The sequence below is a fragment of the Peromyscus leucopus genome, chromosome 12 (genome assembly GCF_004664715.2).
Source record: "Peromyscus leucopus breed LL Stock chromosome 12, UCI_PerLeu_2.1, whole genome shotgun sequence".
Lineage (NCBI taxonomy): Eukaryota > Metazoa > Chordata > Mammalia > Rodentia > Cricetidae > Peromyscus > Peromyscus leucopus.
Genome location: NC_051073.1, coordinates 22935808 through 22945941, shown reverse-complemented (window position 1 = coordinate 22945941; position 10134 = coordinate 22935808). Strand labels below are relative to the sequence as shown.

The 10134-nt window shown below is 37.1% G+C and overlaps 1 long non-coding RNA gene across 1 annotated transcript; it reads left to right on the top strand.

Annotated features, from left to right (window-relative positions):
* Positions 1-317: 317 nt before the first annotated feature.
* Positions 318-1152, top strand: LOC114696823. The gene is made up of 2 exons (XR_003735070.2): positions 318-404; positions 922-1152. It is a non-coding gene; the product is annotated as an uncharacterized LOC114696823 (long non-coding RNA).
* The last annotated feature ends 8982 nt before the right edge of the window (positions 1153-10134 follow it).

Sequence of the window (10134 nt, the reverse complement as noted above, 5' to 3'; positions counted from 1 at the left end):
TAATTTATATTTTCTTCAGATATTATGAATATTGCTACTAAAAATCAAATTGGAGCCGGGCGGTGGTGGCGCACGCCTTTAATCCTAGCACTCGGGAGGCAGAGCCAGGCGGATCTCTGTGAGTTCAAGGCCAGCCTGGGCTACCAAGTGAGCTCCAGGAAAGGCGCAAAGCTACACAGAGAAACCCTGTCTCGGAAAACCAAAAAAAAAAAAAAAAAAAAAAAAAAAAAAAATCAAATTGGAATTTATCAGTTAAAATACTGCAAATATACTTTAGAAAATCCAAGATAAACTACATAAGATTTAGTGTTCAAAGATGAGAACTTCTGTAGGCTCAGGACAAGCCCTGAGGGATACATGGAACTGTCACTGGATGGCCATTATGAGAACCATTAATGTTTTATGTAGCAGGAATCTTAAAAATTCTTATTAATAAAATCAATCCTGAGGCGAGTTATTGGGGTCCATGCTGGTAGATCAGAGAGACAGAACAAGCCACAGCTATCTCACCTCGCCGGATCCTCAGCTGGTCTTGTCTCCTCAGACTGGAGGCTTCTGTGTCCTCATCCCAATGGCTCTCAGCTGAACTGCTGCTGGAAAGCCTGAATGCTTAACCAGCCAAAATCTTATAGTTTCTGTTCCTCATGCCTTATATATCTTTCTGTTTTCTACCACCACTCCCTGAGATTAAAGGCTGGCTTTCTGGGATTAAAGGCGTGTGTCACCATGCTTGGCTATTTCCAATGTGGCCTTGAACTCACAGAGATCCAGAGGGATTTCTATCTCTGGAATGCTAGGATTAAAGGTGTGAGTGTCACCATTTTCTAGCCTTTGTATCTAGTGGCTGTCTGTTCTCTGACCCCAGATAAATTTATTAAGGTACACAATATTTTGGGGAACACAATACCACCACAGTTTTAGGATAATCTGTTTGTTTTCATATACATGCTTCTGTAAGTGTATATAAAACAAATCTTTAGAAATTGAAATATTGTAAAAATGAACAGGAAATACTAAATATAATCCTTTGGTAGATTACTAAAGCTTTTCTCAAAAGTCTCACTTGATATTACAAATTCCATTTTCATTGACACTTACATCTACAAAAAATTAGGATATATTAGAGATTCTGCGCTTAACAATACTTCCTTTAACTTTGAGAAAATTGCTATGTAAATATACTTGCCAATGTACAGGCTTCCTAGTGCTTTAAGAAAATATAAAGCTTATTTAGAAACAAAAATATCTATTATTAAGCATATTATCAAAAGGTTAAATTATATCTTTACACAAAAATCTAAAAACCACCTAGGTTAGGGTTTAGCAGTAAAAAAAAACAATAGCTTGCCATCAAAGAGTTATTATGTATGCATTCAAAGGATTGTTAAAGTGGTGCTTCTCAAATATTCATGTGCTGAAAAATCACCTGGGGATGTGTTAACTCAGAGGTCTGGAGTGCAGCCTGAGATTCTAAATGTCTACCAGCCTCGAAAGCAAAGCTGCATCTGCTAGTCTAAATAGAAGATTCCTTTTTTCCTTAAATAAGTTTCTGGAAAACAATTTCTAATAGTTATTCAAAATAAAATATTGCTTAACAAACAGTCAAACCTAGCAAATGACATTATCAAAAACTCTGAAGCTAAATCTGATACATGAAAGGAAATATTTTAAAAAATGAGAAACGTTAACAACTATTATGAAATGTGTTGAGCCATAATCAAAAGCCAGCACAGATACACTATAAAAAGAGACAAATCGGTTTGTATTCTTAAAAACTGAGTATGGAATCGTAATTGCTCCCAAAGTACAAATATTATTATTCTATGCTTGTGTGCTTGACTTTTTGTTCTCTTCACAACAAAGTCAACTGAGTAAGAATTCAGGGCTAAGGACAGACACAGAGGCAAAGCTTGGCCAGCATCACACCTCAGAGTCCGCCCAGACTTGTTCACATGTATCCCCTAACTGCACCTCAAGAAAGACAAAGGGTCACCTTATAAAATCAGATTCACATTTGGTGATTCAGTGGATAAGTTGCTGAACACTGAATTTGTAAGAAAATGTTAAAGTTGGTGGAACCTCTATTGCTTTATTTTTTTAAATCTGGGATCCAGTTATGCTTCATGTTCACTGCTGAGTTGGACAGAAATACCTTTGCAGGCTGTCAGGGCTGCAAGTAGATGTATTTTATAGGAGACATAATGGATCAAGTCCCCTTTTAACTCTACCTGGTGTAGGCAAGCGATGGATCTTGATGCTGTAAAACCATACCATCAAATTGATGCAAGATCAGATTGCTTTTCCAAGCTATGATGATCTAGGGTCAGTGATTTGTTTACCTCTAGAGAGAGGGAAATGACTGAATGAAAGAAAAGTTTTTTTTTTAAAAAAAGGAAAAATGCAGAATCAATACTGATTGATGAGAAATTACTTATGAGACATCGTTGAGGGGGCATGGAATAGGGGACTCATAAGAAAACAAATATTAGATAATAGACAAATCCAAAATTTTAAAACACTGGGTCAAGCTTGTATAAATTTTTTATAATGAAAAGAAACCTGGAAAATATTACTTCCCCTCATTCAGTTACATGGCCAAAAAAAAAATATATCAGAAATAAAAGAAAATGCAGATCAATAAGACTCCTGTTTCTTCACTGCTATTCCTAAGACTTGGGAGATACATTAATATTAACACACACACAAACACACACACACACACACACACACACATACACACACACACAAATATACAAGCTTAGACTATTGAAATATTATGTTGGACTCAATTGATATTATTCCATATTTTACAATTGATATTATACATATTTTTTTTTTTTTTGATTTTTCGAGACAGGGTTTCTCTGTGTAGCTTTGCGCCTTTTCCTGGAACTCACTTGGTAGTCCAGGCTGGCCTCGAACTCACAGATATCCGCCTGCCTCTGCCTCCCGAGTGCTGGGATTAAAGGCGTGCGCCACCACCGCCCGGCAATATTATACATATTTTAATATCCCTTATATCAGTAGGAAGACTAAAGTATTGATTTTGCTGTGGTAACTACTTAATTTCTCAGTATGAGGTTTATGGTGCAGTTTTGTTTGAAACTTCAAAGAGGTTACTTTCTGGTGGAAGATTCGAAAGTTTACAAAATAGAATAGAATCTGAAACCTATTAAATATTTCACTCTTCTGTTTTAAATGTATTACTGACAATAAGAAAAAGGTTGTTAGATGTTAATATTGTGACATTCTAGATCAGGAAAGAAGAGAAATGAAATTGTGTATTAATTATCTGTATAGCAATTAATTCAAATCAATGAAAATGCCAAGATGATTGAAGTATCTGAACTGATGATTGAGGGACGTGATTGAATAAAGAGCAAGCCACTGAGCCTGAGAATCAAGAATCAGGGTGTGCTGGATTGAAGTACTTGAGGACAAAAAGAATTACTTCATTAGAAAATGATAAAGCACTGAGCAGCTGATCCAAGAGCGAAAATACTTGCTGCACAAGTGTGAAGACATCAGTTCTCATCCCCAGAGCCAAGGAAAGATCCAGTTGTACCATACAAGTGTCTATAATCCCAATGATCCCATATGGAGGTAGATGGCAGAGACAGGAGTGTAGCATGAATCTTAAAATGCTCTTATTAATAAGATTAAACCTGAGACCAGTTATTGGGGTGAATGCTGGAAGATCAGAGAAGCAGAACAAGCCACAGCTACCTCACCTTGCAGTTCCTCAGCTGATCCTGTTTCCTCAGACTGGAAGCCTCTGAGTTCTCATCCAAATGGATCTCAGCTGAACTGCTGCTCAAAAGCCTAAAAGTTTAACCAGCCTCTACTTCCTCATCCTCATGCCTTAAATACCTTTCTGCTTTCTGCCATCATTTCCTGGGATTAAAGGCGTGAGTCACCATGCCTGGCTGTTTCCAGTGTGGCCTTGAACTCAGAAAAGATCCAGGCAGATCTCTGCCTCTGGAATGCTAGGATTAAAGGCATGTGTGCCACTATTTTCTGGCCTCTATATCTAGTGACTGTTCTGTTCTCTGACCCCAGATAAGTTTGTTAGGGTGCACAATATTTTGGGGAACACAATATCACCACACAGGAGGATCCCTGGAAGCTCGTGGTTGCTTGTGTTTGACATGTACAGCAGAAAAACAGCAAATGGACTCTGCTCAAACAAGCTAGAAGCAGAAAACCAATTTCCCTGTTGTCATTAAAATAAAAAAAAACTATTCTCAACTCTGTCTAGATAACACTAACACATGTTACATATGTATATATGTGCATATCTGTATATATAACATGAATATATATTATATAAAGGTATATAACATATATACCTATATATTTGTTCTCAACTATATCTACATATGCTCCCTCACTTAACCTCTCCATACGAATGGAAGATTTTCAAGAAAGTGTTCTATTATAAGAATATTTTAATAGCTAGTAAAATGCTAGAGACAGACTAGTATATGGCTGTCTCTGAATAAAAAAGATAATGGACTGCACATGGTGCATGTGCACTAGAGACAATAGCTGGTTAGATTATGAAAGAATCGGAAAGGAGAGTGGACCAAAAATATACATTTCTAGGTAAATTGTAGAGACAAAAAAAATGTATGTCCATTTTCTGAAATAGAAAATAATCATAAATCAACTGATTTTAAAACTTACTAAGTTATCATATTTGTATCCATTCTATTCTCCTAACATTAAGAGAAATTTATTCATTAATTCGAAAAGATACCAAATATAGTGAATTTGCAGCCACCATAACATCTTTTATGTTTACATAGAATAAGAAAGAGGAATTTTTAATCATAAAAACACAGGAACAGTCCTTTTTTCTTTATTAATTAAGAATTTTTTTATTCATTTTACATAACAATCACAGATTCCCTCTCCCCTCATTCCACCCTCTCCCAATCTTCCCCCACAACCCACCCGCCACTCCCTCCTTCAAAAAGGTAGCATTCCCTCCTCCAAAAAGTTAAGGCTTCCCATGGGGAGTCAGCAGAACCTGGTACATTCCGTTGAATGCACAGCATCAAGGCCGTGCAAGGTGTTCCACCATAGGTAATTGGCTCCAAAAAGCCAGCTCATGCACCAGGGATAGATCATGGGGATAGGGAGAAACCTGGCACTAGGGAAGTTTCCAGGAATCCACAAGGATGACCCTATGTTAGACTACTAGCAATAGTGGAGAGGGTGCCTGAATTGGCTTACCCCAGTAATCAGATCAGTGAATACCCTGTCATCATAGAGCCTTCATGCAGAGATCCACAGCCAAGCACCAGGCTGAGCTCCAGGAGTCCAGTCAAAGAGAAGGAAGAGGGATTCTATGAGCAAGGGACATCAAGATGATGATGAGGAAACCTACAGAGAATAGTCTGTTTTTCATCCATGCCAAAAATGTTATTCTTTAAATTTTGAAATGAAATAGCATACAATGAATATATACACTTCAGGTAATGCATTTTCTGATCACTTCTGAGAATCTCTCAGTATATAGTCTTCTGGATATTAGTTTTATTCTCCATATTATTTCTTTTCTTTTGCAATATTGAAACTCTTTGCAAAAGATTCTTAAGGTGAAGTTTTTCTAAACCAAGTGTGCACTAAATCATTTTTCATTCTGACATGTCTGTTTCCCACACTTCATGTCATCATTTTTTGTTCCTAAAATAGTAGGGTGCATCCTTAAAAGGAAGATTTCTTTTTATCATAAAATTAGCCTTCATCCCCTATCTGAAATTCTTGTAACTAAATTTCTAGTCTTATGTTAGCTGAGTGAAAATTTTGTTTTATATGAAATCAAAATGATCTCTAGTGAAAAAAATATGACTGTGAGTTATTTCCCTTTATATTAATTATGAATAAATCATCTAAGTTGGAAAATTTTTGCAAAGTAACTTTTTCTTAATTCCTTGAAAGCTTAATACAATGTATTTTGATCACATTCATCCCCTAGGCTCTATTCTTCCTAAATCTACCTTCAACTCTCTACCCAACTTTATATTAACTCTAGGCTGTCCTCTCTCTTGAAACCTATTGAGTCTAACTGTCATTTCCCAAATTCTCCTGGAAATGGGACCTGACCTAGAGCATGGTGACCTTACAGACTCACACTTCTAAAAAAAACAGCTTACTCTTCTCTCAGCCAGTATCATTTGCCATTAGCTCCCCAAACAATATTGAGATTTTTGTCTGCCATGAGCTTGCACAGGTCCTGTGCATATTATCACAAGTCCAATCACCCCACTGTATCTAGAAAAACATTTCATTGAAATAATCTACCACCACTCTTGCCATTTTTACACCCTCTCTTTAATACAGATCTCTGAGCCTTTTGGGGATAAGGCTTTATAGACACCCATTTAGGGCTGAGTACCCCACAATTTCTTATTCTCTGAACAGTGACCAGTTGTGGGTCTTAGTATTAATGACTATTGACCTCAAAAAAGCTTATCTGATGAGAGTTGGCAGATACATTGATCTATGTGTATATCAATGAGAATTGGGGATCATTAATACTATGCCCATTTAACAAAATAAAAATAAGATGTTCTGCCCTAGGCCCTATGACCTATCTAGTCAACAGCTCTTGATTCCATTAATGGTGTCAGGTGAGAGTTTCATTTTGTTCAGCAGATCTTTAATCTAATCAGAAAGTAGTTGGTTAACCAGCATAATATTTTTGCCACTATAGCATCAGTAGGCATGTCTTGTTAGACAAGTTGTTATAGTTGAGCATAGGTTCATACCTGACTGAGACTAATGATTACTCTTCTTTTTCAGTATTGTGTTAAGCAGTAGGGAAGAAAAATATAGGTCAGTACTTGCTTGATTTCTCCATTTCTCTAATTCAAGTCTGTAAAATCTTGGCCCACTAGGGCCTTACCGTCAATACTGGAAGATATCCAAGAATGGTGGCAATAGCCCGGTGATTTCTTTTTAAGTTTGCAAAATTTCAACTCAGCCCTTCCTTGCGAAAGAAATGACAATATTAGTGGAATGGGATATGCTGCAAAGTAAATACAGCTGAGTTCACACATTATTGCTGGATTGATTCTGTGGTTTGGCGAGTTTGTCAATAAAGATCTGAAGTAGCTGTCATTGAGTGGAGAACTGGAAGAGGAGCAAAGGCTGGTATTAGTGTCTTAAGATTTTTGTTAATCTAAGACAGATAAAATTACTTTCTCTTTTAGGATCCATTTCCATTGAAGTAGAAATTAAAAATGAATCCTCATCTTTGCTCTTTGTCATTCACTAATTTAGACACATGTTTCTTGAGGGAAGATACTGTGTCTAATCCAAATTTGGCTTGCCACTCTCCCCTGTACATGTTACAGTAATCATTTTCAAAAGTGTGCAAACCAAGAAAAGGGTATTCAGAGAATCACAAATTCATGGTTTAAAGTGATGAATTAAAATTACTTTCTCTACTTTTGAATTAGATTTTAATTTGTAATATCAAATTCACTTCAAGCAGTGTTACATACTAGAAAAAAACACTATAATAAACACATTAAGTTTATAACCTACATGTATTTTCTACTTCAATGTTTCTGAGATAATCTCCGTTATGCTCTGACTATATCTTTTGATAAGCTATTGCTAATATTTTATTAAGGGGATGGGGAGATGCCTTAGCAGTTAAGAGCACACATGGTTTTTGGAGAGATGCTCTGTTTGGTTTCCAGCATCTATATAAGTCCACAGCCTCCTTTGCCCTCTGATGGTACCAGGCATATATGTGATGTGCTTACACACACGTAAGAAAACATTCAAACATAAATATAAATTTTAATATATTTAATTCATATGAAGCTGAAAATAAATCTGCTTTAATGTTCATATATAACTAACCTGCAAAGGTGTATTTACTTCAAATTTTAAGTTCATGGAATTAGTACTTAATAAAAAATAAAATATTTTCTATGGAGACTTTTCATTAGCTACTTTTCCTATTCTTTCCCAACTGCAAGGCTCCTTACATACAAACAAAATTGCTTTAGAGCTCCATGCAATTGTTCATTCTCTGCTCAGAATCAGCATCTGGTAGAGTTTTTGAGCTTAAGTTAATTATTAAGGGGATTATTATGACAAGTTATCTTGCATATTAATAGCGATAGTTGTTATATCCCCAAATTTGCATTAAACTAAGGTCTCTGGAGATGAAAAATAATTCATGTTCTTTTTCTTGTATACTGAAAATATACTGCTCTGCAGCTGAGTGTGGACTGCCCCTACAAATTAAAACTGATGTTGAACAGGGTTGACTAACATTAATGACCTGCCTAGTATGTTCAATTAGAGATATTACTGCTTTGTATATTTCTACTTCCAGGGGGAGGGATATATTAAGATGTATAAGAAAGGTGAATTGAGAAAGATTAAGTGAGTCTTCTCAAATGCAGAGGATTGTCAGTGCTGGGTCAAGGGAAAGCCTAAGATCCATGCCATGATTCTCATGATTCTCATTCAAGAAAAAGGGAAGCAGCTTACAATGTTTCCCATAAGAAAGAGCATGTCTGACTGTTGGAGTCCAGCTTGTTGAAGGTTAGTCATTGCCTTTTTAGATTTGCATATTCAAATTCAAATTCAACTATCTACTGTGACCCAAATGAGAAAATACCAAGAGAAAAAAAAAGGCAGATTTGATGTTAATCAAAGTAAAATATATAAATTATCAACTATGAAATTGTTTCATGAATACATAATAAGTGAAGACAGCCATGATGACAGACAGTAAAATAAAGCAGTGATTCATCAAATAAAAACTACCCATGTGTGGTCCTGGGGCAGCCAGGACTAGCAACAAGCCCTTGAAAAGGTCAGGCTTTGTGCTGTAGTAGGTGATTTGTACTGCAAGATGTGGTAGCATCTGTAAGAAGGAGACAGTGCTGAGCTGTGTATGGAAGTGAGGGCAATGAAATATGTGAGCAATAATTGGACTCCAGAGATGTTTGATCACTTCAAGAGCCACCCTTTGTATAGCAAAACAAAGTAGATTGGAAAACAGTTGAACGTGCATGTATGACTAAGTAGTACGTGGTGCTAGAACAACTTGTATGTACAGACACAGGAATTCCTATTCCTTTCATGTGAGCTGTATCAGCCAGATCAGAAAACGAGAATGAGCCAAAAGTTTGAGGCTGAGGCTCTTATTAAAATACTAATGGAGATATAGATCTCAGAACTAGAGATAGCTCCCCCTCAAAAAAAAAGAAAGGAAAAAAGATAGAGAGGTAGAGACGTGTAAGTGCAAAGACACACACACACACACACACACACACACACACACTCACACGTCCTAAATATCAGAGAAGAGAGAGGTGCTAGCTTATCTAAGTTCAGGAGTAATACAACAAGACTATTATTGAGTTGAAGCTAAACAGCTAAATGAATGAGCTATGGTACCACTGAAGAAAGTTACCATTGCAACAAATTAGCTCCTGTAGCTAACAAAAGCCTGTAGTGGTGCCCCATTGTTCGATCTTGTCTCTGCAAAACTAGGATATGACCGCTTCTTATTCTTGGAGCAGCCTCCAGGAATGTCTACTTGCTTACTGGAATTCTCTTTTCCCCAAAGGTTCACACTGCCTTTCCCTAACTCTATTCCAGCATTATTGCCTCTCTCAACCCCTCCCCCTTCCCTTTCCCCTTCCCTTCCCCCTTCCCCTCCCCCTTTCCCTCCCCTTCCACGTACCTCCCTTCCCGTCCCCTGCCCCTCCCTCTCCCTCCCTTTGTCTTTGGTTTTTCTAGTTAGGATTTCTTTGTGTAGTCTTGGCTGTCCTGGAACTCACTCTGTAGACCAGGCTGGCCTTGAACTCACAGAGATCCTCTTGCCTCTGCCTCCTGAGTGTTGAGATTAAGGGCGTGTGCCACCATCACCCAGCTCAGCATTATTCTCCTATTAGTCCCATTTGACCTACCTCCATCCTAGAATTATTCTTTTATCAGTCTCCCTTCTTCTGATTAACAGGTGAAAAAATAAAGACTCTTGTTGCACAAGCAGTATAAACTGACAAAAACTACTAAGTGTTCTATGCCAGACTCTGTTGGAAAAGATTTATAGGAATTTATCTAATTTGATCCTCAGTACAGCCCCAGGGAAAG